General features: G+C 33.8%; 1 protein-coding gene and 1 long non-coding RNA gene across 3 annotated transcripts in view; one reads left to right on the forward strand and one right to left on the reverse strand.

The window, feature by feature from the left end:
- METTL15 (methyltransferase 15, mitochondrial 12S rRNA N4-cytidine) overlaps nucleotides 1-24,586 on the forward strand; it is a 321,812-nt gene that overhangs the window by 67,248 nt on the left and 229,978 nt on the right. The window lies entirely within an intron of this gene.
- Nucleotides 775-9,158, reverse strand: LOC143644804 (uncharacterized). The gene is made up of 3 exons (XR_013156876.1): nucleotides 8,961-9,158; nucleotides 3,788-3,867; nucleotides 775-1,034 (listed from the first exon to the last, which is right to left on the reverse strand). It is a non-coding gene; the product is annotated as an uncharacterized LOC143644804 (long non-coding RNA).

Raw genomic sequence — 24,586 nt, forward strand, 5'->3', positions numbered from 1 at the left:
TGTTAAAACATTGAATGAAGCGGCATGTGAGGTATAGGTTTTTTTTTTTTCTTTCTATTAATGTTTTAATTCTTATTCTGTTGCCTTTTTATTTCTTTTTCTAAATCGATGCAAATGTACTAAGAAATGATGAATATGCAACTATGTGATGATATTAAGAATTACTGATTGTACATGTAGAATGGAATGATTTCTAAATGTTTTGTTAATTTTTTTTAATTAATAAAAAAAAAAAAAAGTATTTCGAGGCTGGGATGCAAAATTAAGAACGCCACACCTGATTTCACTGGCAGTACCTATTGATTCAGATGAATTCCTCTTTTCGAGATCCCCAAAGTATTATATGGTTCTCATGCTTACCAGAAAGCAGCCTTTACTGAACTGTAAGGCTAGGAACTCTGAAGCCAGGAACCAGACCTACTTTTTCAAAGAGGGTTCTGTAAGTATTGGTTTCATAAAGTTTATCTTAGCTCTGTAAACTCTGTGGTCATATATGATATTCCAGTCAAAGCCTTGGTTATATAACCGGGTCTCCAATTAGTCCTCTTATTAAGGAGGGTAGGTTCTGATTATATCTATGAAAATAATTATCTTGCCTTAAAATAATATTCACTAAGAGTTTCTGAATTCTGGATGGATCAGGCAAGGAGAAAAAGATGAAAGTTTTATGAATTATTATGAAAAAGTGTAGGATATTCTTTTTATCTGGAAAATAGATCATTAAAACGTTAGCAATCTTCCAAACAAAACTGTAATTATTCTGTATCAGTTCATTCAGTCCTAGATATTTGGTTCTTGTTCTGCTCAGCCTTACGTTACTAATCTCATGAATCTATCAGCTTCTTCACCAAATTTCTAGAGATCATGATTCAGTCTCATGGTGTTGTCTCAAATTATTTAAGCAATGTCATTATAAGCCTGTGCCCCATAGTACATGGCATGGTCCTTTCCATGGGTCTTTTTGTTGAAGATGAAGCAGCCTGGCCTGTAGCTGGTGGCAAGTGTTTTCAAGAAAGTATCACAATAAAAACTATCTGCAGATGGAAAAGACTTATATTAGCCATGTTTAATTTATTGCTGCTTTACAAAAGTGAATGATCTGATGAGAGTTCATTAAACATTATTTTAAGAATAACTGAAATTATGACAATAATACTACTGTTGTCTAATTATCAGGCAGTCAGTACTAGGACATCTCATGGACAGTGAGGACACTGACAGATATCTAAGAACTTTATATAATTTCTGAAATATTTATATCAATAGCATTTTACCCATATACATTTTTATGACATATTTATATCAATAGCATTTTACCCATACACATTTAACTAAGAGAAGATTAGAAAGTCCTTTTTAATTTGACAGCACTTTCCATGTAACTCATTACATATCAGATAAAACTATTTCTAGTACCTTTCTTTATAGAAGATGAAAGAAAAAAATCCTTTGTGATTTTTCTCAGGGCCCTCTAGAAAACCCTAAAGGGAGTTTGCAGTCAATAAGATGTCATTTAGGATTTGATTTTGGGAAGATACAATGTCCAAAAAATTATCAGGTTTGAACATTATTTTAAATAGGATCATAGGTCTCTGTGAAACAATATTTGGTTACCTATTAAACCAAAGTGACAATAAAAGATTTTCAAAGTAAATAGGCATTAACGGGAACGTGGAAAAACAATCTTAGTTATTTCAAAGCAGGTCTTCTCATACTCTCTTAAACAATAAAGAATGATAAGGTCAATATAAAGGAGATTATTTTGCTAAGACATAGAATATTTGTCTTCTCAGCGGATAATTCAAATGGTTGAAAAAAACTTTTCTAGCCTCTTACTAAGAGCATCATCATCATTATTTTAACAAAGAAAAAACCAAATTCTAGTTTTGCATGAAGATACTGCCTTACAGATAAAATTTTTAAAAATCTCATAAGTCTATAAACTCTTAGCGAACCTTGAACATGACAAATAAAATTGTTTTTCTGCAAACCTACAACTTTCTGTATCCATTCATGTTTTGTCCTACACATTCCGGTTTCTCATTGTACAACAACTAGTCATTTTACCTTAGGACAAAATACTCTTTTTTTCCTAAACAAGAACACATCCTACATTCCTTGCATTTTTAAGTTACCAAAAAGATCTTGGAAACTGTCTTCAAGCCAACATCCTATAAAATGCAGTTATTCTTAAAATTTGTCAGATTTCTTAATTATGTTTAACACTAATTTACAATTTTCATCATCTAGCAGATAAAATGCTTATTTGATCAGTAAACCTGTATAAATTTAGAGAGAGCATAGCCGAGTAGAATAAAATGGTATGCTTGTTTATTTCTTAAGATTGATAACTCAGAAGACATAGCTATTTTTATTTAACTACTAATATTAAACTAATGCCCTTTGTTAAGGGTTTATCTGAATTATGTGAATTGAATTTTTTCGAAAAAATATTTGGTTGTAGTTTAAGAATACTTTTTTTCCTTTGGAAATATTAGAAGTTTGGTTTCCTTAATTTTAGGTGTTTAGAGTATTGATTTATATATATATATGTATGTGTGTTTATCTTTAGCTAATTTGAATAGAGCTCTTTTCAGTAGTTTTGTAAGTAAATTAGGTAATCTCATCCAGAGTTAGAAAAATCTTACTTCAAACATACAGACAGACACAGATAGACAGCTTATAGCGTCAATTAAAATTTTTTCAGGCATGAGTCAGATATTAAAAACACAGAAATACAGAAAGCATAGAAATACAAAGCTCACTAGTTTATGTAAGCTATTTTAGAATCTTGCAATTTCTTCATGGACTCTGAGTACCAATTAAAATAGGCACCCATTTGGCCTGTTTAATTCAGAAGCCCTTTATCTTAAGTGCACCTCTGAGAGGAGGAGTTAGTTTATCTAATTGGAAAGTTCCCCGTAATAGACATTGCAACTCGTTGTTGAGATTGCTATTTTTTGAATAGGCAGAGTTTCCAGCTCCATAATTTTTTAATGTTCAATATGCCAGGGTGCAGAGAGTGGAGAATCAAAAGTTTTTAGATTTTTTAGGATCCCATCTTTATCTTTTCACATTTTTACTTATGCACAGAGCTAAGAAACCAGCAATTGCAAAAAATGATACTTCAGACTGCACCAAAAGGCTAAGTATTTGGGCTTAAACTTTGGGCCTTCTTATCAACAAGATTGACCTGTTAACCTTTGGACTAAAGGCAAGAGATTAGAGAGCTCAAGCAAAGAGAGTGGAACTCAGATCCAAGAGGTCCTCACTCTTCGTTCTTAAAGATGGCAAGGAGGAGAGAGGGTTCTGAAGTTTCACCCCCCAACCCCATCTTTCTTATCTCCAGAGCAGTCAACAGTTGCCTTCATATCCCGTCCTTGTTGCCAACACTGACAAAAGAAAAACTTTTCATGTCTTTCTGGATCTCATAACTGTATTGAGAAATTCATGAATCAGGCAGAATCCTATTCAGAAAGTAGAAGGGAGCTTCACCTATGGAGTGGTAAGGGGATGCTCATACAAGGTGAACTTAGAAGCAACTCAGGAGATGTTTTAATTGGTTGACCTTAGGTTTCCATTTTACATGGTGGGGAGGCTGAGAAAGTGGAGAGCAGAAATATACTGATAAGTATGGTGTGCTTGTTGAATCTGATCAGCTATCTCTACTGGAACTAAACTAGCTTTTCCACCAGGCATTGCTAACAGCTACTATAATATGACACGTTATAGTCTTAGAAAAGTGTCCTTTTTCTCTTAACTGTTAAATTTTTTAGAATTTACTTACTTTTCCTTCTCTTCTCTGCAAGTTTTCTGCAGTGGTTCTGCTTACCTTAGCCTGTTTGGAGGCCACATTGATCCTAGGATCTAGAGATTTGAGAAGGAAAAAGAGGTTATATAAATGAAGAGATTAAAGGGGTAAAATATTGAGAAAGATTGTGCCTCAGTTTTCTTAAGTTTAGTGAGGATAATAAAGATGTTAGTTTTGTATTAGTGAGACTATGCATTTGATAATAATGTTAAGACAGTGCTAGGTACTTAGTAAGCATTAAATAAATGACTGTAAGTATTAACTATTAATACTTAAAAGATTTTTTTTTTTTTTGCTAAGAATCTTATAAGGATTACATCAGGAAGCAGATTGAGCAATTTATGCAAATTCATTTGTAAGGCATTTGGGAGTAAGCACAATAATTAATAGCATGGGTTTCATTTATCTCATAAATGTGACTTACCAGAAACTGGTATGCCAAAGTTGAAAACTGTATATATGTATAAATATCCTCTTTAAAAATGGTATATACTTGGAAAAATGTGTGTGTTCCCATGTGTCTATAGCATTGTATTACACTCTTTAGGATCTAAAGCATACCCTAGCATAGGAAATTAGATTGGGAAGGAACATCAGAGAAAATCTGATTCAGCTCTTGTGCTTTATATAGGACTCATGATCCTGGCAAGGTATTCTTGTGGGGAAAAGGAAGAGATATGGAGCATGTACAACTTGGGAATATTTTCTACCTTTAAAATAGCTGGAGTGATTAGAAATTCATCGTTCTAATCATGTCCTAAGTGTATTTCATGTTTTTGATATTTCAACATTAACAGATTTCAGCATATTAGGAAAGTATATCTTCAAACAAATGCTATAATTCTTCCTAACCAAGAATACTCCTTGCAGTAGAAACTTTGAAGACTTTAAAAATGACCATTTGCAGTTATGTCATCACTTTGGATATGTGTTAAGTCATTCTTATTTTTCTTCTAGAGTGTTAAAACTTCCACTGGTTTATATTGGTGGTGGGGTGGGGTAGAGAAAAGAAATAATCAAAAAACATTTGTACCAGATTACTTTCTTAAATGAAAGAAACTATAAAAGATAATATATTTTTATGAGCTCTCAAATTTACCTATAGGCCAATGAATGTTTCCCACTTTGAACTATAAAATTATATGTATCTACTGAAAATCCTACAAATGATTGTATGGACAATTTTATTCACTGATAGCTTTAGTCACCAAATCTGATGGCTGTACCCAGAAGATAATGGCCTTTAAACACCAACAAATGAACAGAAAATATCCTTAAAATCAAAAGTCTGCAAAAAACAGACACTTTAAATTGTTTCTGAAAAACAGTTGTTTAATCTATGATAGATATAAAGGAAATGATATTTAGCCCTTATTCCTGAAATCATAAACCCTTCATTTCCTCATTTCATGGAAGATGTGCTGATTCCTACCTGCAGTTCTATATTGAGAAATGATTGTGGAAGAAAGTATAGCATAATCCTTCTCCTAGTATTATTGTTATTATTACTATCATCATTATGCTTGCAAAATTGCTTGTATGAATTAACAGGATTCCACAGTTAATGACCTGGCTTAAGTCTCAAAGCTTAGGATTTTGGTAAGATTTATTTTATTCAAAAATGGTTTCCCTTAAACAATATGTAGTGTATATGTACAACAGAATATTATTGAGCTGTTAAAAGGAATGAAGTTCTGATGTGCATGCTATAATATGGATGAACCTCAAGGACATGTTGAGTGAAATAAGCCAACAATGTTGTATGACTTCACTTATATGAAATACCTAGGATATATACATTCATAGAAACAGAAAATAGATTACAGATTACCAGGGTTGAGGTGAGAGAGAATGGGGAATTAACCCTTAGTGGGTACAGGGTGTTGAAAAAATTTTGGTAATGAATGGTGGTGAGGTGAATGTGATTAATACCACTTAGCTATATACTTGAAAGTGGTTAAAATGGGAAATTTTATGTTGTGTATATGTTACCATAGTAAGAATGTTAAAAACAAAAACAACCCCCCAAAAGATTTGTTTCCTTGTTCAGTTTTATAAATATGAGTGCATGGTTATTTAATAATCTGCTAAATTTGTTCTTATTGTACCCTGGTTGAGAGGCCAGGGTTACCTTCCAAAACCTTTTAAAGTGTTGAAGGTGATGTACATTATTCTGGTAAAGAACATGTGCATATGAAATCATTATGAGTGAGATTTTGCAAAAATAACATACTATATTATAAACATTTGTAAACTTGTTTGATTGTGGTAATGATTACCATTACCCCATTGTTTATACATCAAATATACTAAAATATACTAAATTGTCATAAAAAATTTCCATAACCAAATATTCCTCCCTTTTATAAGCCTAGCAAGGCAAAAGAACATATTGATGTAGCTTTTCATTTGGTGCATTGATTCTCAATCCTATAGACATACGCTCTGCTTTTTAAAATAAATATTTTGTTGTGTTCTCTGAACTTGAATATAATAACCAAATGCAAACAATAAAAAATCAATACAGCATCCTAACTATAATCTAAAGAAATAAAAGGAAAGTAAATGATATTAAATATCAAGTATTACAATATGTGTCAGAAGATAATGATATAGTCAGATTCTTACATCTACTTATAATGAACATTTGGCCTTAAGAAAAGTAGGAAGATCATAAAATATCCCATACAAAACAGATAAGAAATTGAAAGAGCTGTTGACACTAAAATAAAAAGTGGTGTTAGAATAAGTTTTAGTTTCTTATGTTTAAATTAAGGTGAAATAGCTTTAGCCAGAATAGGAGTATGAGAAGACAAATTATATCCTTTCATATTGGAGAAAATGAATTAGATCTTATGTTTTTAGTGTAATATCAAAATAATTCTCTGTTTTATAACAAAGGATATGATCTTAATCAAACAGAATAGAAAATATTTCTCTTATTTTGAAATTCTACCAAATATCAAGGTGTAAATTCAGTCTAGTTCTTCAGAGTACTTACATAGATGTCTTGGTGGAGTATTCAAAAGTCATGTAAAATATGAGAACATACTTTGTTGTTTGAAACTGTCCCACACACTGTATCATCCTCTCTCCTCCCTCACCCTGGGAAAAATGCTAATTCTGCCTCCAGTAATGGTGGCATCCAAAAATGTTTGCATAGTTTCTTAAATGTCCACCTAAGGAGTGGTACTGCTGCTACGGAACCCTTGATTTGGTGTAAATTGCCATATATTATAGCAAAAATTTAATTGGTTGTCTTTGGACGAGTTGCAAAAGCAAATTTTTATATTCAGTGGGTTCTTGTATCCAAGCTCAAAAAAGTCAAATTTTGTCAATAGTACTTCTCTTTATATCACACCACCAGCTGATTTCTATCTTAATCATTATTCTATTGGATCTAGCTAATTGAGTCACCATCTTATAATTTATGCCAAAACATGTGCTGTTGCCACCACCTCCAGCCCTACTATTATTATGACCATTAATAAACTAGATCAATTTTAGAACCTGTCTCATACAATATACTGTAAAGTCCTGTTTGGATAGAGTATAAGAAAGGAAAGAATGGATTAAGGATAGAAATGAAGATGAATTAGACTGAATCCTATCCTCAAGAGGCATAAAGTCGAATAGGGTAAATAACAACTATATAAATTTACTGTTACACAAAAGAGAAAGTGATAAATATCTGAAAGAATACATGGATGAATTCCTGGAGGGATGCTTGGGAGGAGATATAGTTTTGCTGTGGGGGCCTAGGAACTTTCATAGAAGAAGTATCATTTATTTTGAATAGTGAGTAAGATATGGCTACTGTATTTTGGAAGAAAAGCACTCCACCTGGAGAAATACATTTGAGCAATGGCATTAATATCAGAAAAAATGATGTACATACAATCCAGCAGTGGTTTAATTTGGTGATTCAGTTTGCTAATGCTGCTGAAATCCAATATACCAGAAATGGAGTTGCTTTTAAAAAGGTTTATATTAGTTACAAATTTACAGTTCTTTGGCCGTGAAAATGTCCAAATTAAGGCACCAACAAGCAGATGCCTTCTCTCCAAAATGGTTGATTACATCTGGGCTTTCTTTGTAACATGAGAAGGCACGTGGCAACTTCTGCTGTCCTTCTCTCCTGGCTTTTGGTTTCATATGGCTTTCTCACTTCTTTCTGCATTTCCAGATGTCTGTGTCTAGGTGTCTGCTCTCTGTGATGGCTCTGAACTCTCTCTCTCTCCATGAGCTGTTTTAAGGACTCCAGAAAACTAATTAAAACCCACCTTGAATGGGCAGGGGCACATTTCCATGAAAATAATCTAATGAAAAGGTCTCGCCGATAATTGGGTGGATCATATCTCCATGCAGAAATCTGATCAGAAGATCCCACCCAAAATAATCTACACCCACAAGATTGGATTAAAAGAGTTTGGCTTTTCTGGAAAGCATAACAGTGTCAAACCAGCACAGCTGGATTATAGGGTGCCTAAAGAGGAAAGATCAGGAGAAAATAAGATCTGAAAGGTAGGATTGGCTAGAACACAGGCATTGGTCATTCGTAGTTTTTGCATATGATCAGATCAATACTTCAGGAGGCTTAATCTGAAACAGTAATATTAAGTGCCTTTCAGAAGAAGAAACTGTAGTGATAGGGATTAGTAAGTAGAGTTTTAAAGTGGTCAAAGTAAGATACAATGATGCACTAAATTAGAGGAGTGGAGATGGTGATGTGTTCAGTTTGGGGTCTATTTGTGCTATTGTCAGGCTATAATGGAGATATTCAGCAGCTGGGTGAAAATGAGAATTAGAATTCTAGAAAATCAACAAGATTTAGTTTTGATGGTCACTTATAAAAGCAAGAATTATTAAAGCCATAATGTTATATAGTATAAATGAAGAGAATAATAATAATAATTAACATCATCATTGCTAACATTTGCTGGTGTTTATTATGTTACAAGCAGTGTAAATATAATTGGCATATGTTTTCTCCCTTATTTCTCACAAAACCCCTCAAAAAGTTACTATTATTATCAATATCTCCTTTTTACAGATGAAACAACTAATATATAGAGAGTTTGCTCAAGTTCATAATGCTAGTAAGTGGCAGTTAGGATATGAATTCAGAAAGTCTGACTCTAGTACTCACTTCCAGGGAAGGATTCTTAAGGAGCTCATTCATTTTGGAGGCAGTAGTAACAAGAGAAAATAGTTGTTAGTGAAGATAGTTATAGAATTCTAGAGTGTATGTTATCATAGAATTCCAAGGATGAGAGTATGGTAATTAATATCACCTGCTTCAGAAAAATTTAGAAAAGGCTATTGCATTTGGTAATCAGGAGTTCCTATAAACCATTATTCAGTTAAATTACAAAGCCCAAGAAAATTACCCAAGCATTATCTGTGTTTTCTTGAGAAGTTCTAGAATTTTTCAAAATTCTATTTATTTGTCCATCATTTATTCTGAGTTTTGATATGCTCTCTATCAGATTTTATTTTGAGCTTTAGCAACCATGGTATACCCATTCTTTTAATACATTCTGATTGCATTCTCAAATAAAATCTATCATCAATAAGTGATATGATTTTGGATTTGTTTGGGGCAGTAGTATTTGTTGAAAATACCTAAAACTATGATTAAATTAGTTCTAGATGAAGATGCAAGTATTGTAAAAAGTTTAGTGAAAAAAATTTATAACTTGTACTGTATAGTCAAGAAGATGCAACTCATTCTTGGGTGTGATAATGAGGAGAGAAATATTCATGTGGGTATTTTGATGATTGATTAATTGATGTGTGTAAAACGCTCAAAGAAAAATAATTATGGCATAAATTCTAAATATGATTACTTTTTCTCCCGGAATTCTGTCAGGTTTCATGGCTGCCTTCCATGTGCTCATCTTTCTGCACCTTTCTGCCTCCATTTGAAATTTGTTTTAGTTTTTCCCTGTCATATCTTTTTCCACATGCCATTACTTGGTTATGTAATACATTTTTATAGCTTTTTAAATAGGATGCTCTTTCATAAACAACTCTCTCTTTTTCTCTCTCACTCTTCCTCTCTCTCTTAAGAATACACACTTAAACACATTTCTTCACCTTTAGTGACTTATGTAAAATATTTTTGCCCATATAATTTTTCCCCAGATAGTTTATTCCCTGATATTTTGATATGCTTTATTATTATCTTTAATTTCAATTAAGTGAGCTTCTTGTTGTTAATTCTTCAGTGTCATTACTTTCTGTTGTTTCAAAGCCTTTTCCTTGTACATTAAAGTAGGAATCTCATCTGAAAAACTTGCCACAACTGAACATGTGTCTCCTCTTTTATTAGAAATACTTAAAAATTTAATAGATTTTGCCATTTATAATTTACATCTCTTTGGGAGAAGTTTTGTTTGTTTTTGAAAAAACAAGTAAAAAATTTTTATTAAAAATTAGTGGGCTTAAATTTAGTCTTTAAAAATTAAATATTAATTTTAAAGATAATTGTAAAGTCAATAAAAATACAACATCAAGATATCACATATATAGCTCTTTAAAACATAAGCATTAATTGTCCTTGGTGATTAATCACTGAGAAAATGGAATCACTATATTTCCTTGATAGGTTATTTTTACATTGAATTTAATACACACACACATACAAATATATACCATATATGAACAAAATGATTACTTAAGCCAGAAGGCACATTAAGGTATGATGTTATCATCATCTAATCATTTTCCTGAGAAGTCATAAAACAAAAAATACTGGAGGTTATGATAATCTTGTAACCACTGTTTTAATTCTAGTATTGATACCATAGAATGTATTCATCTGGAAAGAATATGTTTCTTTTTGAAAGAGGATGAAACTGACATTGTGCCTTAGATTAGAGTCCCCTCCATCCAAATTTAGCCATATATAATTTTCTTTCACTTTGAAAAATTCTCTCACAATTATCTTAATGTTTTCTGAGTCTAGTATTAGCATTAACTAATCTGCATTTCTTCTTTTGCCTCATTATCAAACACTACTCTATGCTCATTTTCCAAATCTCTGTATGATCTTGAATAATAACGAAAGATTAATTTCTGTGTTCTCGATGATGTTGTAAATTTATGGTTCAATTTGGTTAACATAGGAAATATGTTTGTAAAAGTAGGAGGCATTATAGAATGTTAATTTCCTAGTTCCATTTCTCATCTTCCTACCTTTCTTATTAATTAGCATCCCCATATCTGATAATTCTGAGTTATAATATACAGCTTAAGTCCTCAAATCTAGAGGATTTGCAGTGAAGTAATTTTGGGTGGCTTTGAAATCCTAGGTTGGGTCTTCACAATCCAATAATAACTGCTTGAAACTTAGAAATGTATATTTTATCTGTTTTTTTTTTTTTCTTTTTTTGGTATGTTCTATGGCAGGGTCACATTTCACTATTTTTCCATGTGAGTATCCCGCTACAGCACCATTTTGTCGAATTTTTGTTTGCTTGTATTTTTGATTGCTTGTTTGTTGGGAAGTGCATGGACCGGTTATTGAACTAGGTCTCCCACATGGCATGTGAGAATTCTACCACTGAACTACCCTAGCACCCATCTGTTTTTTTCATACCAAGAAGTTCTGATCTAATCTTTTGATCATGTTTTACCCCCATCCCCCACCCCCAAATTAACTACTTATACTATTGAAAGACATAATCATTAAACCATGGACCTTCCAGGACTATGAATGATTTGCTTGTTATAGTGAAGCAGTTATCCTAATTATCAAGTCAGGTAGTTGGGAAGAGGGGATCTTGGGGAATCTGTAAATCAGGACTCCTTGTTGCGAGCAGAACTGACTTAGGCTATCTCAAGGCGAAAAGGATTTTATTGACGTAAATTGGGTAGCTCTCAGAGTAAGCAAGAGCAATGAAGTACCCTCAGAAAATGGGAAGTGACAAATACTGCCAAACAAGGGTCATGCCACAGAAGTCCAGGTTGGGAATCTGTCAATCAGGTATATTTAGTTCTCAGTCCGGTTGCTGCTACCAGATTTTCAACACCATTGCCACCACTGGGCTCTCATAACTGCCCCCGAGTCTTTGCATTACTCCTTCACAATTCAAAGTCCCAGGTAGGAACATATGGTTACCTGAGTTTAAGTTACTTGCTGCCAGGAAATGAGAGCAGAAGGGATCACTTGGAGCTCTTTTTTTTTTTCTTTTTTTTTTTTATAGTTTTTTTTATTAATTAAAAAAAGAATTAACAAAACAATTAGAAATCATTCCATTCTACATGTACAATCAGTAATTCTTAATAACATCACATAGTTGCATATTCATCATTTCTTAGTACATTTGCATCGATTTAGAAAAAGAAATAAAAAGACAACAGAATAAGAATTAAAACATTAATAGAAAGAAAAAAAAAAACCCTATACCTCACATGCAGCTTCATTCAGTGTTTTAACATAATTGCATTACAATTGGGTAGTATTGTGCTGTCCATTTCTGAGTTTTTATATCCAGTCCCATTGTACAGTCTGTATCCCTTCAGCTCCAATTACCACTTCTCTCTCTTTTTTTTTTTTTTTTTAATTAACGGAAAAAAAGAAATTAACCCAACATTTAGAAATCATACCATTCTACATATGCAATCAGTAATTCTTAACATCATCACATAGATGCATGATCATCAATTCTTAGTACATTTGCATCGGTTTAGAAGAACTAGCAACATAACCGAAAAAGATATAGAATGTTAATATAGCGACAAAAATAAAAGTAATAATAGTAAAGTCAAAACAAGACAAAACAAAACAAAACAAAAACCAATAGCTCAGATGCAGCTTCATTCAGTGTTTTAACAAGATTACTTTACAATTAGGTATTATTGTGCTGTCCATTTTTGAGTTTTTGTATCTAGTCCTGTTGCACAGTCTGTATCCCTTCAACTTCAATTGCCCATTATCTTACCCTGTTTCTACCTCCTGCTGGACTCTGTTACCAATGACATATTCCAAATTTATTCTCGAATGTCTGTTCACATCAGTGGGACCATACAGTATTTGTCCTTTAGTTTTTGGCTAGACTCACTCAGCATAATGTTCTCTAGGTCCATCCATGTTATTACATGCTTCATAAGTTTATCCTGTCTTAAAGCTGCATAGTATTCCATTGTATGTATATATCACAGTTTGTTTAGCCACTCTTCTGTTGATGGAGATTTTGGCTGTTTCCATCTCTTTGCAATTGTAAATAACGCTGCTATAAACATTGGTGTGCAAATGTCCGTTTGTGTCTTTGCCCTTAAGTCCTTTGAGTAGATTCCCAGCAATGGTATTGCTGGGTCGTATGGCAATTCTATATTCAGCTTTTTGAGGAACCGCCAAACTGCCTTCCACAGTGGTTGCACCTTTTGACATTCCCACCAACAGTGGATAAGTGTGCCTCTTTCTCCGCATCCTCTCCAGCACTTGTCATTTTCTGTTTTGTTGATAATGGCCATTCTGGTGGGTGTGAGATGATATCTCATTGTGGTTTTGATTTGCATTTCTCTAATGGCCAGGGACATTGAGCATCTCTTCATGTGCCTTTTGGCCATTTGTATTTCCTCTTCTGAGAGGTGTCTGTTCAAGTCTTTTTCCCATTTTGTAATTGGGTTGGCTGTCTTTTTGTTGTTGAGATGAACAATCTCTTTATAAATTCTGGATACTAGACCTTTATCTGGTATATCATTTCCAAATATTGTCTCCCATTGTGTAGGCTGTCTTTCTACTTTCTTGATGAAGTTCTTTGATGCACAAAAGTGTTTAATTTTGAGGAGCTCCCATTTATTTATTTCCTTCTTCAGTGTTCTTGCTTTAGGTTTAAGGTCCATAAAACCTCCTCCAGTTGTAAGATCCATAAGATATCTCCCAACATTTTCCTCTAACTGTTTTATGGTCTTAGACCTAATGTTTAGATCTTTGATCCATTTTGAGTTAACTTTTGTATAGGGTGTGAGAGATGGGTCTTCTTTCATTCTTTTGCATATGGATATCCAGTTCTCTAGGCACCATTTATTGAAGAGACTGTTCTGTCCCAGGTGAGTTGACTTGACTGCCTTATCAAAGATCAAATGTCCATAGATGAGAGGGTCTATATCTGAGCACTCTATTCGATTCCATTGGTCGATATATCTATCTTTATGCCAATACCATGCTGTTTTGACCACTGTGGCTTCATAATATGCCTTAAAGTCCGGCATCGCTAGACCTCCAGCTTCGTTTTTTTCCTCAAGATGTTTTTAGCAATTCGGGGCACCCTGCCCTTCCAGATAAATTTGCTTATTGGTTTTTCTATTTCTGAAAAATAAGTTGTTGGGATTTTGGTTGGTATTGCATTGAATCTGTAAATCAATTTAGGTAGGATTGACATCTTAACTATATTTAGTCTTCCAATCCATGAACACGGTATGCCCTTCCATCTATTTAGGTCTTCTGTGCTTTCTTTTAACAGTTTTTTGTAGTTTTCTTTATATAGGTTTTTTGTCTCTTTAGTTAAATTTATTCCTAGGTATTTTATTCTTTTAGTTGCAATTGTAAATGGGATTCGTTTCTTGATTTCCCCCTCAGCTTGTTCATTACTAGTGTATAGAAATGCTACAGATTTTTGAATGTTGATCTTGTAACCTGCTACTTTGCTGTACTCATTTATTAGCTCTAGTAGTTTTGTTGTGGATTTTTCCGGGTTTTCGACGTATAGTATCGTATCGTCTGCAAACAGTGATAATTTTACTTCTTCCTTTCCAATTTTGATGCCTTGTATTTCTTTTTCTTGTCTAATTGCTCTGGCTAGAACCTCCAACACAATGTTGAATAATAGTGGTGATAGTGGACATCCTTGTCTTGTTCCTGATCTTAGGGGGAAAGTTTTCAATTTTTCCCCATTGAGGATGATATTAGCTGTGGGTTTTTCATATATTCCCTCTATCATTTTAAGGAAGTTCCCTTGTATTCCTATCTTTTGAAGTGTTTTCAACAGGAAAGGATGTTGAATCTTGTCAAATGCCTTCTCTGCATCAATTGAGATGATCATGTGATTTTTCTGCTTTGATTTGTTGATATGGTGTATTACATTAATTGATTTTCTTATGTTGAACCATCCTTGCATACCTGGGATGAATCCTACTTGGTCATGATGTATAATTCTTTTAATGTGTTGTTGGATACGATTTGCTAGAATTTTATTGAGGATTTTTGCATCTGTATTCATTAGAGAGATTGGTCTGTAGTTTTCTTTTTTTGTAATATCTTTGCCTGGTTTTGGTATGAGGGTGATGTTGGCTTCATAGAATGAATTAGGTAGTTTTCCCTCCGGTTCGATTTTTTTGAAGAGTTGGAGGAAAATTGGTACTAATTCTTTCTGGAACGTTTGGTAGAATTCACATGTGAAGCCATCTGGTCCTGGACTTTTCTTTTTAGGAAGCTTTTGAATGACTAATTCAATTTCTTTACTTGTGATTGGTTTGTTGAGGTCATCTATGTCTTCTTGAGTTGAAGTTGGTTGTTCATGTCTTTCCAGGAACCCGTCCATTTCATCTAAATTGTTGTATTTATTAGCGTAAAGTTGTTCATAGTATCCTGTTATTACCTCCTTTATTTCTGTGAGGTCAGTAGTTATGTCTCCTCTTCCATTTCTGATCTTATTTATTTGCATCTTCTCTCTTCTTCTTTTTGTCAATCTTGATAAGGGCCCATCAATCTTATTGATTTTCTCATAGAACCAACTTCTGGTCTTATTGATTTTCTCTATTGTTTTCATGTTTTCAATTTCATTTATTTCTGCTCTGATCTTTGTTATTTCTTTCCTTTTGCTTGCTTTGGGATTAGTTTGCTGTTCTTTCTCCAGTTCTTCCAAGTGAACAGTTAATTCCTGCATTTTTGCCTTTTCTTCTTTTCTGATATAGGCATTTAGGGCAATAAATTTCCCTCTTAGCACTGCCTTTGCTGCATCCCATAAGTTTTGATATGTTGTGTTTTCATTTTCATTCGCCTCGAGGTATTTACTAATTTCTCTAGCAATTTCTTCTTTGACCCACTCATTGTTTAAGAGTGTGTTGTTGAGCCTCAACGTATTTGTGAATTTTCTGGCATTCCGCCTATTATTGATTTCCAACTTCATTCCTTTATGATCCGAGAAAGTGTTGTGTATGATTTCAATCTTTTTAAATTTGTTAAGACTTGCTTTGTGACCCAGCATATGGTCTATCTTTGAGAATGATCCATGAGCACTTGAGAAAAAGGTGTATCCTGCTGTTGTGGGATTTAATGTCCTATAAATGTCTGTTAAGTCTAGCTCCTTTATAGTAATATTCAGATTCTCTATTTCTTTATTGATCCTCTGTCTAGATGTTCTGTCCATTGATGAGAGTGGGGAATTGAAGTCTCCAACTATTATGGTATTTGTGTCTATTTCCCTTTTCAGTGTTTGCAGTGTATTCCTCACGTATTTTGGGGCATTCTGGTTCGGTGCGTAAATATTTATGATTGTTATGTCTTCTTGTTTAATTGTTCCTTTTATTAGTATATAGTGTCCTTCTTTGTCTCTTTTAACTGTTTTACATTTGAAGTCTAACTTGTTGGATATTAGTATAGCCACTCCTGCTATTTTCTGGTTGTCATTTGGAGCTTTTTGCTTACATATTAAGAGATGGGATACTGTTTCCTACCAAGGAAGCCTACACTTGTGGATTTAGCCACATAGGAAGGGTGTTCTGATACTGGGTATATTTTTTTAAAAAATCAGATTTCTACTGTAATGAGAAATCAAGACCCTATAATCTTTCTCAGATATTTCAATATCTTATTACTGTGATATGTTAATTAGATTTTTCTGTATCTAACATAAGTTAACTTTTTAAAAAAACATTTTTTATTGTTAAATATTACATATATACAAAGAACAGAAAAAAAGCAATGATTTTCGAAGTACACTTCAATAAGTAGACACAGAACAGATTTCAAAGTTTGGTATGAGTTAAAATTCCACTATTTTAAATGTTTACTTCTAGCTGCTCTAAGATACTGGATAAAAGAAATACTAGTGTAATGGTTCAGCAATCGTACTAGTTTGTTGAACTCTACCTTCTCTGTATAACTCTACCATCACCTTTGAGCTTTATTCCACTCTTTAGGGGTATTTGAGCTATGCCCATTGTAACTTTTTTCATGTTGGAAGGGGCTGTTGATAATATGGGATAGGGGAATGGAACTTGTTGATCTAGAGAGCCTGGCCCTTCTGCATTTCAGGACTTATATGGTCCAGGTGCCCATCTGGAGGTTGTAGATTCCTGAAATGTTGCCCTAGTGCATGGAACCTTTGTAGAATCTTACATAATGCCCTAGGTGTTCTTTAGGATTGGCTGGAATGATTTTGGTTGTTATGGTGGGTAGCAATGTCTAACTCAGGTTAGTGATCTCTAGAGTAGCCTTTCAGCTCTTTTTGAACTGATACCTTATTTGTCACACTCCTCTTCCCCCTTTTGGATTATCCAACATAAGTTAACTTTTTAAGTGATTTTATTTTCTTTTTAAGTCTTTTGAAAACATGGAGAATAACTGGTTAGCATCTGCCATGTGAATTCTCTTTATGTTCTGGAAGATAGTGATGTAGCTGATCCATCTTCATAATAGAAGTGAGCAGAAAATCAAAATGAAAGCTATTTAAAACCTCTAATTTAAGACTATGCATTCATTTTGGGAGAGGTTCCTATACTGACATTGGTTTTTACTGTTCTCTTTCTTTTTTTTTTTTTTTTTTAAACATTTTCTTATTTTATTATATTTTGTTTGTTTGTTTGTTTTTTTACATGGGCTGGGGCCGGGAATCGAACCGGGGTCCTCCGGCATGGCAGGCAAGCACTCTTGCCCGCTGAGCCACCGCGGCCCGCCCTACTGTTCTCTTTCTTTCTCCCTTCCTTCTTACCTCTTACAACCCTCCTCGTATCCAGCCCTTCTTTCTTTTGCCATTTATTTATCAACCACTTCTGTGTTGAGTCATGGATGACTAAAAAGAAAAATAAGACAGTGATCCCATCTGACCTGATCCATCCTTGAGGATGATGACAGTTCAGTATAAAAGAGCAGACAAATATATATAAACTTATTGCAAGTGATAACTACTATATTTGAGGAATAAAAAAATGCAATAAAAATAAGAAGTTTGGTTTATATAGGACATAAAGCATACAGGTTAAGGTGATTAAGAGACATAATCTCTTTGCTTTCATTCTTGTTCTTTGAGACTCAGTAGTCCAAGTGATGCTTTTTTTAAAAAGAGAAATTTTTAAATCTAGAAAATTACAATAGTACAAGTAACACCCATATTGCAACACCTCCTGAATTAATATTTTTGTCTTCCCCTTCATTTATTTTTTTAAAGAAATAAAACATTAATAGATTTAACTGAAGTTCCATTTAATAGCCACCCGCAGTTCCATTCTCAACTTCTTTTCTAAGGACCACCATAATCATATCTTTCTAATTTACTATTTATACTTTCTAATTTATTACTTACACTTTTACAAACGTATATCTATTTTATTTTTTTATTGTGTAATATATATACAAAAGCACGATGAATTTCAAAGTACATTGTTAACAAGTAATTATAGAACAGATTTCAGAGTTTGGTATGGGTTACAAGTTCCACAATTGTAGGTTTTTCCTTCTAGCGGCTATAAGACAGTGGAGACTAAAAGAAATATCGATATAAAGATTTAGCAGTCATACTCATTTGTTAAATCCAGTCTTCTCTGATGTAACTCCTCCTTCTCCTTTCATCATTCTCCCAATCTTTAGGGGTATTTGGACTATGCCCACCTGACTTTTTCATGTTGGAAAGGTCTGTCATGTGGTAGGGAGATGGAACTATTTGATGTTTTGAAGAGGCTGGCTACTCTGGGTTTCAGGACTTACCTGGTCTAGGAACTCATCTGGAGGTTGTAAGTTTCTGGAAAGTAATCATAGTGCGTGGAATTTTTGTAGAATCTCAGAGAGAGCCCTAGATGTTCTTTAGGGTTGGCAGGAATGGCTTTGTTTGGGGTTTGCCAAACCGTGGTAAATAGCAATATCTAGCTGAAGCTTGCATAAGAGTAGCCTCCAGAATAGCCTTTCGATTCTATTTGAACTCTCTCAGTCACTGACAGCTTGTTTTGTTATAATTCTTTTCCCTCATTTGGTCAGGTAGGCATTGTTGATCCCATGGTGCCAAGGCCAGGTTTATCCCTTGAAATTCATATTCCATGTAGCCAGGGTGACTTTCACCTCTGGATATAAACATATATTTTTTGTTTGTTTGTTTTTAAAAAGAGGAATTCATCAAGTTGCAGGTTTACAGATCCAAAGTTGTGAAAATGTCAAAATTAAGGCAAGACTATAAAAATGTCCAAATTGAGGTACCAGCATGAGATTACCTTCACTCAAGAAGAGCCAGTGAAGTTCAGGTTTCTCTCTCAGCTGAAAGGGCACTTGGCAAAGTCTGTTAGCTTTCTCTCTGGGCTTCTTGTTTCATGAAGCTCCCCAGGATGTGTTTTCCTTCTTCATCTCCAAAGGTCTCTGGCTGTGTAGGCTCTGGTCACTCTCGTGCCTCTTAAACATATAGTTTTATATGATATATATCTATGTTGTGTGTGTATTATGTGGAGAAGGTAAAGAAGGAATTGCCAGTTCTTTCAGTTTATCCTCAGAATTCTTCTCAAACTACTCTCCCCTCTCCATTCTAACAGTGATTACTTTATTTAAACTTTTATCAGTCATCATTCACCTCGATTAATACACAAACATTTCTATCAGGTCCACCAGTCTCTCCCTATTTTGGCCTAACCTTTGCCTTCTGATATTATCTTCTAAACAAACTAAATCTGAGCATGTTACTTTCCTACTCCCCTATTTTAAAAACTCTCATGATTTATTGTTGCCTACAGGTTTAAGTCCAAAGTCCTTACTGTGAAACAAAAGGTCCTTCTAACCTGGTCCATATCTTTTTCTAGTTACTTGCTTCTATCTTACACCTGAATATCTTACACCCTGACTTCTTGAAATCATGCCATTTGTTTTCTGTTTTTTTCACCTGCTGCATTTATTGTCTCATCTGTGTCATAAAGGTAACATTACCTATCGTATTGTACAACAAAGAATGTATGTGAAAAGCTTTGCCAAATGTTAGGTGAATAGATTAATTTTAAGATAACTGGCAAGTGAGTGAGAAAAATTTGTCCTGGTGGCAGGTAATTCTGGCTTTTTAAAATCTCAGTTTGGAAAGAATGAACAATGTTCTAAGCATTCAGGTAACATTTCATTTTAACATATTCTTTTCATTAGCAAACTAGCATCTCTTGAGCAATGCTAAATAGAGTGATGTAGTAGTGTTACTAACTGAAAATCTCATACTCTTTAAGCTTTATTTCTCTGAAAATTTCATAATTTAAATCTTAAGGTGTTTTTAAAACTTTCAAATCCTCATTCCTTTTAAATATGCCACTGACGTAGAGAAATTAATATTTTCAGGCTCAGGAAGGATATGGCTTTGTCTTTCATCACACAGCAAAATATGGCTTCAGAAATTAATAAACTTACATATCCATTGTGCTCACATAAAATCTATTTCAAAACTGGTGTAACTCTTTATTAAATATTACATGGGAACTATTTTGTTTTTGTCATATTTCCTTCATTATTCCAGGAATGTGGAATTTATTATGAAATTTAAATTTCCTATTGCTATTCTTTCATGTGGCATTTCTCTTCCCTGATGTCTTTTAGTTTATATATTTTTGCAAGCTACATCTTGCCTGCTTTGCCTTGGCTTTTCTTTTCCTTTCCATTATCTTTTCTTTGCTACTAAAAAATATCATCTTCTGCCACCCTCAGAAAATTTTACCCATACCATTTGCAAGCATCAGTTCCAAAATTGTATCTCTTCAAGACCTCCATTTTGAACTCAAATCATATGTCTGTCTCTGTATTGGACATTTTGTTTGGATTTCTTATATACATCAATTCAAAATATTACAAACAACTCATTAACTTTCTCAAACCTACACTTCCTGTTATCTCAATGAGTAGTGTCTGCCAGTTGTAGGCCAAAAACCAGGATATTACCTTTGACTTCTTTCTCACAGCCTTCACCTAATGAAGTGAGGTGAAGGTTTTGAACTTACAAGCTTTTGAACTTACGTCCAGAATATGTCTCAAATATGTTCATTTCAACTCTCTTTTGCTGCCACTGCCCTAATCCAGGTCACTACCTTTTCTTTTCTAGATCATTGCTGTAGTGTAATATCTGTTTTTGAATGAGACAAAGTTTTTGCCCTCAAGGAGCTCATATATTGGTTGGAAAAATAGAAAATAAATGGGTTAGCAATTATATGTACACATATAATTTTTCAGGTGATCATAATACAATCAAAGTTCCATGTTTTGCTTTAAAGGGTTAATTTAGAGTTTATAGGGGGTGTTCGGAGGGAAAAGAAATCTGGGCATGGGGAGAGTAGTTAATGGATAAAAGTCAGACTAATGGCAACAGTAGAAGAAAAATACAGATTTTTAAAAACTAATAAAAGATGTTTTTTGTACTCTGATATTTAAAAGAAAAAATCTGTTAATTTTAGAAAACCCAGAAAATACGTAGAAGCTTGGAGAGAAAAAACACCCCTTACAAATCCTACTATCGATGATAATCACTGTTAATCTCTTGTTGTGTATCTTTCCAAGCAGCTTTCTGTTTTTCTATGATTTGGTTTTCTTATAAAATTAGTACCATACTATTCATGCTTTGTGCTTAGCAAAAATTTGAAATGTCTTTTTCTAGTATAGTTCTTATATGAACATCTTTGATTAGTTGTTCCAAAGTCTGTGTATTCTTGGGTGTTTTAATTTGGTCATTAGGCTGGACTATATCTGTCTGCATCTTGATATGCATAGTGATCTTCTGTTGTCTTTGCAGCATGTAAATATTTTGATTGGTTTAACTGTGAAAGTTGATTTCCTTCTGTAGTCTAAAGCTTAGTAATTGCTGGATGGATGTGGAGCAGGATGTAGGTGTGGGGCAGGGTACAACAGTGTGGTGATGCCTGGCTGCACAGGTGTAGACACAGGGTGGGGATGCTACACTGGTCTCTTTGAGCGTGGGTTCTGTGTTGTGGGGTTGTAGAGGTACGATGTGGGGGCCGTGGGTAGGTGGTGCAGCTCAGACAGAAGTTGGAGCTCAGGAACAGGGTGCAGCATGGGGGACACAGAGGTAGAGCATTCCTGGTCCCAGTCTCCCCATCCGTGTACTCCTGAGGGCTCTGGGCTTCCGTTTGGAAAGGCACACATTAAGCTGTGGCACCAGTTTGATGGTGTCCTGTTCTCTGCATCTCAGTTCTTCAGCTTTTGTAACCAGGGCCTCCTTATGTGGTGTAGAAGACCCTCCTGGGTCACTTATACCCTGGAATTGCCATCTCATTCGCCTTCCTGTCCTTTCTCTAGCTGTTCCTTGGAGCAGGGGTGAACTCGACCTCTCTAATATAGTTGTTAAAAGCCTGCAATTGTGTAGGTCAGAATTTTGGCCCTACAGCTTGCTATGTCCTTTTCTGTGGATCAGTTTTCCCATCTATAAAATTAGTTACAGAGGTAAATAAGGATTAATTGAATTAATATATGGAAAATTCTCTTTCCTTAACCCTCCCCTTCACCTGTTTAGATCAGTACCTGGCACCTGATAAGTTCTTTCAGATAAGTTCTGAATATTTACTGTTACTGTTATCATCCATTGTTCTACACTCTTACTTTTTATTTTCTGTACAGGATTGTAGCATATGCTCTCCAATCTTAGGAGAGAGTATAGTTATTGTCTTTTAGTCAAGTGGACCTGGCTAGTTATACCATTTAGACCTTGATCAGTTGACCTTACTTTTGAGAGGTTTTACCTTAAATGTGAAGTGGGAATAATAAAGTAATATAGTAATATTATATAGTAATACAATATAGTAATATTATATATTATATATATAGTAATATAATAATGTATGCACTACATTTGGGTTGTATGGATTAGGTAAGTAAAAATGATTTGTATTGAGAAAATTAGAACACATAACCCCAGCAATTAGGAAATTATATTGTACAGTTACATGATAAGAGAAATTAAGAAGGCATTTAGAATTTGAATGCTTTCTTGGTTTAATTTGTTACCTTTCATGATTCTCTGGCCATCAGTTTCTTTATCTGGTGTAATAAAAGTGATCTAGAATTCACTCAAGTGTTGAGAAGGAACTTTTAATGTGAAAGTCTGAAGAGAAACATCATTTGGTCTAAATGGATGAATGGATGAATGGATCAATGGGAACAATAGTTGTAGTCCTTCATGAGTTTATTGTAAGCATGTGGGACAGGAATTTAAGATAACTGTAATTTAAGATGGTATATTTTTACATCTCTGACTTGAGTCTTAAGTCCTTTTTATTTCAGAAGAAGGAATACTTAACTCAAGTTGTCTGCTTTTCACTTTATATAGAGGTAGAATATATTTGATGAGTGACTGCCAAACATGCATCTACTGTCATTTGGCTGCACAAATATTTAAGAGGAGTCTTTCCTGGCAGTGTGGTTGCTTATACAGAATTATACCATTATAAATAGATATATCATATGTACATTCACTGCTCTTAAACCAGCATTTTTTACTTGATAATTTATCATCACTATGGTTATTGCATAGTACTCTTTTGTTAAAATATACCACGATTATTTAAACAATTCACTGTTAGAAATTCATCTTGTTTGTGGTTTTTGCTGTTATTCACAATGTTTAGAATGAAAATTATTAACTCACTTATGTAATTACTATATTGAGATTGTTTACTTGATGTAGACCAGAATATGTATGCACATTTTATGATATTTCATGCATATTACCAAATTATCCTCCTAAAAAATATCAGTTGATATTCTACCAGCAGTATTGTCTGTACATCTTTCCTACAAAGTAAGATATTACTATTCTTTTTATAAAGTCAAAAATATTTCATTGCTATTTTAATTTGCTTTTCTTTTAGTATATATGAAGCTGAACATTTAATTGTCAATGTTTTTTAAAAATATGCCCATTTAAAATTCATGTGAATATTTTTTATTGTTTCAGACAGACAATATCATTGACATGAACTCTTGCAAATCATATTCGTTACAAATAATTTTATCCAGTTTTTTAAATGTATTTGTAATTTTCCTTATAGGTTTGTTGCATGTGCATGCATTTCAGAAATTTTCATTTTTATGAGGCACAATCAGTTCTTATTTATTTTTACCATTGTTTTCACACTAAGGTTTACCTTTTCTACTTCAAGACTATATGATACTCATTTATATTTCTTCTTGTGCTTTAAATGCTTCACATTTTTATACTGTAATCTAACGCAGTTTAATTTTATCCCATGTATGATAAAAGAATACCTTTTCCTATTGATTTACTTTTTTTTTGCATGGACAGAGACCGGGAATCGAATGCGGGTCTCTGGCAGGGCAGGCGAGAATTCTGACACTGAGCCACTGTAGCACCACCCTTTCCTACGTGACCGCGGGAATGCAGAGTCCAAACAATTGTGACAGTGGACATCCTTGTCTTATTCCTGATCTTAGAGGGAAAACTTTCAGTCTTTCTCCACTGAGGATTATGTTAGCTGTGGGTTTTTCATATACTTGCTTTATTATGTTGAGGAAGTTCCCTTCTATTCCTATCCTTTGAAGTGCTTTCATCAAGAAAGAATGTTGAATTTTGT

Source organism: Tamandua tetradactyla, chromosome 8 (genome assembly GCF_023851605.1).
Source record: "Tamandua tetradactyla isolate mTamTet1 chromosome 8, mTamTet1.pri, whole genome shotgun sequence".
Classification (NCBI taxonomy): domain Eukaryota; kingdom Metazoa; phylum Chordata; class Mammalia; order Pilosa; family Myrmecophagidae; genus Tamandua; species Tamandua tetradactyla.